The sequence below is a fragment of the Lolium perenne genome, chromosome 3, assembly GCF_019359855.2.
Source record: "Lolium perenne isolate Kyuss_39 chromosome 3, Kyuss_2.0, whole genome shotgun sequence".
Classification (NCBI taxonomy): domain Eukaryota; kingdom Viridiplantae; phylum Streptophyta; class Magnoliopsida; order Poales; family Poaceae; genus Lolium; species Lolium perenne.
This window is the reverse complement of record NC_067246.2, coordinates 101,189,972-101,196,799: the sequence shown is the minus strand read 5'-3', so window position 1 is coordinate 101,196,799 and position 6,828 is coordinate 101,189,972. Positions and strand designations below refer to the sequence as shown.

At 40.8% G+C, this 6,828-nt stretch overlaps 2 long non-coding RNA genes across 2 annotated transcripts; both read left to right on the top strand.

The window, feature by feature from the left end:
* The first annotated feature begins 1,673 nt into the window (after positions 1-1,673).
* On the top strand, positions 1,674-3,944 carry LOC127342002 (uncharacterized). The gene is made up of 3 exons (XR_007876105.2): positions 1,674-2,496; positions 2,583-2,674; positions 3,817-3,944. It is a non-coding gene; the product is annotated as an uncharacterized lncRNA (long non-coding RNA).
* A 998-nt stretch (positions 3,945-4,942) lies between these two features.
* LOC139837554 (uncharacterized) lies at positions 4,943-5,824 on the top strand. Its single transcript, XR_011754062.1, has 2 exons — positions 4,943-4,993; positions 5,548-5,824. It is a non-coding gene; the product is annotated as an uncharacterized lncRNA (long non-coding RNA).
* Positions 5,825-6,828: the final 1,004 nt, after the last annotated feature.

The following is a 6,828-nucleotide window of genomic DNA, read 5'->3' as shown; positions in this document are numbered from 1 at the left end:
AGTAGATATTGTCCTAGAACTGATAATATTTATATTTTAGGCCTAAGATATATGTTTATGGATAACACATTTATTCAGTGTACACTCTTCCTATTGTCAGGTCCCATAACACATTTAGAGACGGCCTAGAGTAGCTCGGCGGCGGTGGTGGAGGAGCTCCCTCCGCCTTTCACCGGCGCCAAGGACGACGACCACCATCGTAGGGAAATACCCTCCTTCACCTCTTATTTGAAGGGGACCTGCAGGTTTGCCCTCCTCTCACTTTCCCCTGCCTCCTCCTCTCTCTCTCTCTCTCTCTCTCTCTCTCTCTCTCATGGGATCCCCATCTTGATGCAGCAGCTTAGGAAGTAGGACTACTGAGGTGGCTTTCTTGGTAATAATGTGTTGCCTTTTATTTAGGTTCTAATGATGAATTTTTCTTAGATATTACCTAGATTTTTGTGTTTAATTGGTTGCTTTTCCTATGGAAATCGACAGGGACTTGAGGACTGGGCTGGTGAGCAGGAACAAGCCCAACAACAACCGGGTTCAAATTTGCTGTTTTTCTAGGTTCTAATGATGAATTTTTCTTAGATATTACCTAGATTGTTGTGTTTAATTGGTTGCTTTTCCTATGGAAATCGACAGGGACTTGAGGACTGGGCTGGTGAGCAAGAACAAGCCTAACAGCAACCTGGTTCAAATTTGCTGTTTTTCTAGGTTTGCTAGAACATAAAGGAATCCATATAAATTACTGTTGGATCAGATATGTGGACCAATGCATGGAATACATGATATGGTATTGCTTTAGTTGCTGTCATATATGTTCTTTGTACCTTTTTTGCAAGATTTTGATGTTTGGAGATGGATTTCTTGATATACAGGTTATAATAGAATTTATGAACGTGTTAGAGTGTTGCATGATACTTCTGGGTAAGTGATTTGGTGTTCTTTGGATCATATGATCACCAAAGTTGGTGGAATATGCCCCTTGATCAAGTGCAAAGATTACTAATTTGATTGGTCTTTCTTGTGGGTTCTTAAGTAATATGAATGTGTGTTTCTGAAAAGATTTGGCTGGTCTAGATATGTGTTCCAGAACAGATTTGTGCTTAAGAAGATGCAATGGGTTCTGGAGGTCTATATTCATGTTATTATCCATGGCCTCGGGAAAAATGTCTTGCACTATCTAGAGATAGTTGGTACACTATTAGATATGCAAAGCATCTCATATTGTCTATAGTCTCAGATGTTCTTTTCGTGATGTCCACAAATATTTACTTCTCTTAAAATCATAATTGCCCAATAGTATATGCACTTCCCAGTAATTAGATATTTTACTCTTAAAATGCAATGCGAGATTTCCATTAAAGGATCATGATGATGGATTTTTTGGTACTTGGCATGGGTATACTCTATTTAACCTTAAAGGTCCGATTCAAGTAAAGGTTCATGGTTTTATTCACCAATATACATAAAATGTTCTTCCAATCTGCTATGTATCATTTTAATAATTCTGTTGTTTTGCATCAGGTATTTCATTATATGGAAGGCACCAGTTTTATTGATGAGATCTGAGTTCTTCTTTTGAGTGGAATGTTTCTCTCACTCACCGGTTGACGGATCTTCATCGGAGTTGAAAAGCAGCTTGTTCATGCTTAAATTGCCTCTCTTCGCGTCTAGATAAATAAGGGGGCTTATCTTTTGATACAGAACTGATAAACTATGTGTGCTTCTCATTACTCCAAATTTGGTTGCCAGCTTGCTCTTTTGCTTAGTTTCTTTAGTATGTAGTTTGTTCTAGCTCACCATGGCATACTCAGGAGCATGAAATATGTAAATTCCTGGTTCACTTCCATTATCTACTTATCACCATTTTCTCATCCATGTTGATATGATAGTGTTGTGGCCCCTCACGGAGCCCTCGCTGTGCATCCACGATAGCCTTCACCCGGAAGGATTGGGTCTTTGTTCTGTATATATGTTCTAGAATTATGCCATTGGTTTAGCTTTAGAGGAGTTTCATATGATCCCTTGTTGTACTGCACCTGAGGAGGCTACCTTTGTGATAGAAAGGCGTGATACATAAATAAAATCAGGAACTAAGCATGTAAAATTTTAAAGCTGGAGCGATGGTAGTTTATATGTCAGAAGATTTTGATTTCCAAGTAAAATGAGGAAGTGAGCTTGTACTATTTTTTCCTTCAATCTAAATATGCTAAACTATCTTTATTTCTGGCGTTGGACATTGTGTCATAAACTGTCCAGGAAAATCTGGCCGGCTGTCTGATCTGAAATTAGAAAATCTAGCTGTGCTTTTACTTCAGGATGACAAGCCGGAGAAGCTCATATTGCATCACTTCGTCGAGGAGTTGAGTGCGAAAACATGCTTCTGTGGTAGTTCAACTTTTCACTAGGAGTTGAGTGTGAAAACATCCAGTTTATCATCTAACATGATGTTGGGCGATTGGTTGCTGAAAATGGAACTCTGAATTTTTTTAAAGGAGAACTCTGAAGGTCTGTAATGCTAATACTGCAAAATGCTTTTGCATCCAGTTTAATCATCCAACATGCTGACACCTTCTGAACTTTGTTGTTGACAGGTTATTTGGCCTCAAAGTGGCCATTACCACCCTACAAAGGAGTGTTTCAGAGCTTACTTAAAGATAACTTGGTTGATCTTATTGATGTAAAGGTAATCGATATGCTTCAGATGAAAGTTAGTCGATATCTTTACTGTTGCTGTATTGTAGTGTTGTGCTCTTACATGCTCTTAAATTCAGAGAACGATAAATCTGTTTTGGAATGGCTGAAATGAGAACATGTAAGACCACATTAGTGCTGCAGAATGATTGGAGTGCCTCAAATATTGGGTGAAAATACGGTGGCCTCGGGACTACGAGCCTACATGTAAGGGATGAAACCACCGCCTGCGGTCGCCTCCATAAGTCACCCATAGTGGCCTCTACATACTTTAAGTTTTCTTATTTTCTATACACGGGATAGAAGTGTAGGTAAATATAACCTCGCTGCCTAATCGTTGGGCGTCACTTTATTTGCAAAAGCGATTTCTTTTGTTATTTACATGATTAGCTGTATTACCCAACCCGCACAGCATAATTTCCTCTACATCTACTTAGCAAATGACTAATTACAGATATAATTTTGTGCTTCAGCATCCATTTTAGTATTAGATGGCCAATCATTGTTTTTCCTGACTAATTATCAAGTGCATCACAAGTGTTAAATATGAGGCATCCATTTTTATATCGTTTCTCTACATATATGGTGGACTAATTCCGTACATGTGGACCGATTCCTCGACGTCTGTTACTTCTTTTTAATGACCGACATTCCTTTGATCTTTACATTGTTTTTGTGTATTGGTTGCTTTCGAAAAATCAAACCAATAAGATTTCACATAGTGACATATCTATCGACGCATCTTAACTGAAGATTCGGTTGAGTGTAATCTTCAGTTGGTGTATTTTCAAATTGACTACTGCAAGGTTTGTTGCTCTATTTTTTAAACATTTTTGTGGTGACTGGATGTAAATAATTACATTGTTACTGTGATGGAACCAAATACCACTTGCACCTACGTATATGTGTGATGCTATTCTGCACATTATGTAGCATGTAATATTGGCCAAATTTAATAGATAGTCGATAGTTCTACCTGATATTATGGTGCACTCCAATGGAGCAGAATATATATCATTAACTGATGTTATGACCCAGTTTGTTTGATGCCCTGGTCTGTTACCTTTCTTACTCCAGATCCGTTTGATTTGTGTATGCCTCCTAATTTACAATTGTTTCCCTTTTCTCCTCCAGTATGAGGCTCAGCTTGTTGATAATGGGACTACATTGTCAGGGTTCCCGCAAGTATAGCAGATATGGTTCAACTGATGATGATTATGCGAATTTGGATGGCACCACACCTGAACACTGAACAGCCATATTATCAGCCACCTGTTCTCCATCGCCAGTGCTCTGATAACAAGGTAGCAGTAATCGCTATATTGCGTATAAAGCGTGAGCGAGAGCTAGAAACGAGGCCACAAAATAATCATTGGGCATTTAAAAGGGTAGCCTACAATTTTTTTGTAAGTATGCTTTAACATAAGGCTCATCATTGATTTGGTGGCATCATATTTGCTTTGGTGGTGGAGGTATTCTTTTGGTTGTACTCCCATTTTTATTTTTATTATCACATTGTAGGTTTTATCTGCTCTTCGTATATTATCATTACCAGAATACCACATTCTTTATTTTGAGTTAAATTTGATTTACTTTTCTGAAATGATACATCGCAAGCACTGTGCACTCTTGATTACTAAATCTGCTGAGTACAGATGCCTTTGCTAGACTGTCGGCAAGTGAGAGAAACATCGCTTTCCTATGTTCATCAGATAATTTAGCACAGTTCCATCATGAATAAAGTGCTCCATCAGTGAGTTCTCTACCCAGGGAAATGTGCAAAGCTCTCCCTCCCTAACCCGGCACCCTGCCCATAACAGCTGGTACTGATCCTAATGGTGGTGCCACCAGGTTGCTTCCGTTGCGAGGTGTAGGCCTGCGGTATTTGAACAAGTTAATTAACTTTGTAAGTGCTAAGCAATTGGCTGGTTTAGCATTGGAAGAAAATAGGTATGACCTGCAACACGGAGCTAAATTTACCTAACTTTCCAGGCTTTCTATGTAAACCAATTAGACAAAAGAATGCATGATTTTGTAAATGAAAATTTCAACCAAGATTTAGATCATTGCACGCTATTAGACATCACTTATGTGGTGAATCATCTATTTTTTGATGTTCTGAAGAGTGGTTTAAGTGCAAGTCATATAGCCTGCAACAGGGAGCTTCAGGAGGTGCTATTCTTAACTCTCGGCTTCAAGTTCCAATCAAATCAATCAAAAACTTGAGCCTACACAGAGTAGTTGTAAGGTATTCCAGTACTTATATTTGACCCAAAACAAATAAAAAGTTTAAGCTCTGAGCTGTGTTTAGGTTAGTTAAAAGCTGCAAACAAGACAGATGAGGGAAAACGCCACGAGCGGACCGTGAAGTCCTAGCGGCACCACTCCGCGGTGCGAGCAGCAACGGGAGTGTTGGTGGTGACGTGGCCGGTGAGCTCGTATCGACCGAGAAGAACGCTGACGAGCATGCGCCACTTGGAGAAGTTAGAGGCCTTGAGGTCGAGGACGACAGGGACGTGCGTTTTCACGCTGGCGACGTTGACGGCGAGGGAGGCCGGCGAGGTGGCGACCGTCACAGTGGAGGAGAGGGCCGCGCTGGTGTCGGTGGAGAGGGCTGCGGTGGTCAGGCTGCCGACGGAGGCAGAGGTCTGGCCGGGAGTTGTCATGGCGAGAGGCGGAAGCTGGGTTTGGGATCGAAAGTTGTCGTTGCTATCTTTGGTTACATCTATCAAATGCTTACATATATGCAGACACCTACCTAAGTGAACATGGCTCAATATATGTTCTTCGGTTTGCTCATCAAATTTTCTATCTAGGATTGTGTGGTTACGAACTTACTGTGATTGTTCGATGTTGTTTTTTCAGGGTTTAGAGGATTGGTGGAAACTTGCATCCTACCTTGTGAGTGTCTGCCGTGTGTGCGCCGACACACATTGATTCACGGCTGACCTACAATGATCTGCTATTTTTCCCAGTTCCATGTAAGACTAAGACAGTCACTGTTCCCATGCAGTTAATTGATTTTGTTTTTTGAATCAAGTGTTGTACTACTTGTATCCAGGACACAAGACCTATTATATGATGGAGTTCTATATGTAAGAATAGAGGCAGAAAATAAATATACAGGGTTTTTTATGATCAACGCTGCTATAGATGTCATGTAATGCAAGAAATATCATGTTTTGTCGCTTTTGACATGCCATGTTATCGCCCCTGTTTGATAGGCTAGACTGAATTTATGCAATTTTGTTCTGATTCCAGTAATCATGTTAACAATGTTATGTTTGTTCAGCTTACTATATACTAATGTTTTACAAAATGTTTATCATTATTTAAATTATTTCAATTAGCCATATACACTAATTTATCATGTACATACTTTGTATGTCTGTTCAGGACTAACAAGCTCTTGGTTTTTTTTTGAGCCTCAACTAGGGATACAAGCCGTAGTATGATCAGAAGCACAGCAACACACAACACACCCACGCCCACCACAACGCGCACCCTAGCTATGCCCCTAAGTAGACCTACAACCAATACCCAACACGTCCTAAGAGACTTCTGAAGCGGTGCTTCAGGAACGACGGACACGTCGTCCTCTCCTGTGGCTTGTGGACGGAAAATGAGGCACCAGCGGAATTTTATGAGGGGATAAGACCTCGGTGAGACACCCGGAAATTTTCTCCCGCGGCGAGTCGAACTCGGGCGGGTTGGAAGGCCACTACCTCGCCCAACTACTGCGCTGTCGTGCGCATCTGAAAAAGCTCTTGGGTTGGGTGGCAAGGCAGCTGAGCGACCAAGCGAGTGCTATTTTATCTACTATCATTGCATTGGCGACTTCCACTACAGTGAGAACCGATGACACCGCCACAACCGATGACACCGCCACCTATTCCATCATGTCACGGTAGTTATCATAGATCGGGTTCTTTGGTATCCATCAAGAATCTACTCTTCATAATCTGGCTTCAGCGAGGATGATTGATTCCTCGGGTACTTTGGTCAAGAACCCGACCAAATATCAGGGAAGTGTGCTCGACAATGAATTCATGTATGTTGCAAATGGTTAGCTTGCAATCTATGATCTTGGGCTATAAATGTATGAACGGAAGACCTCTTTGTTGTTTGTCGATGTTGCTTGCTGGA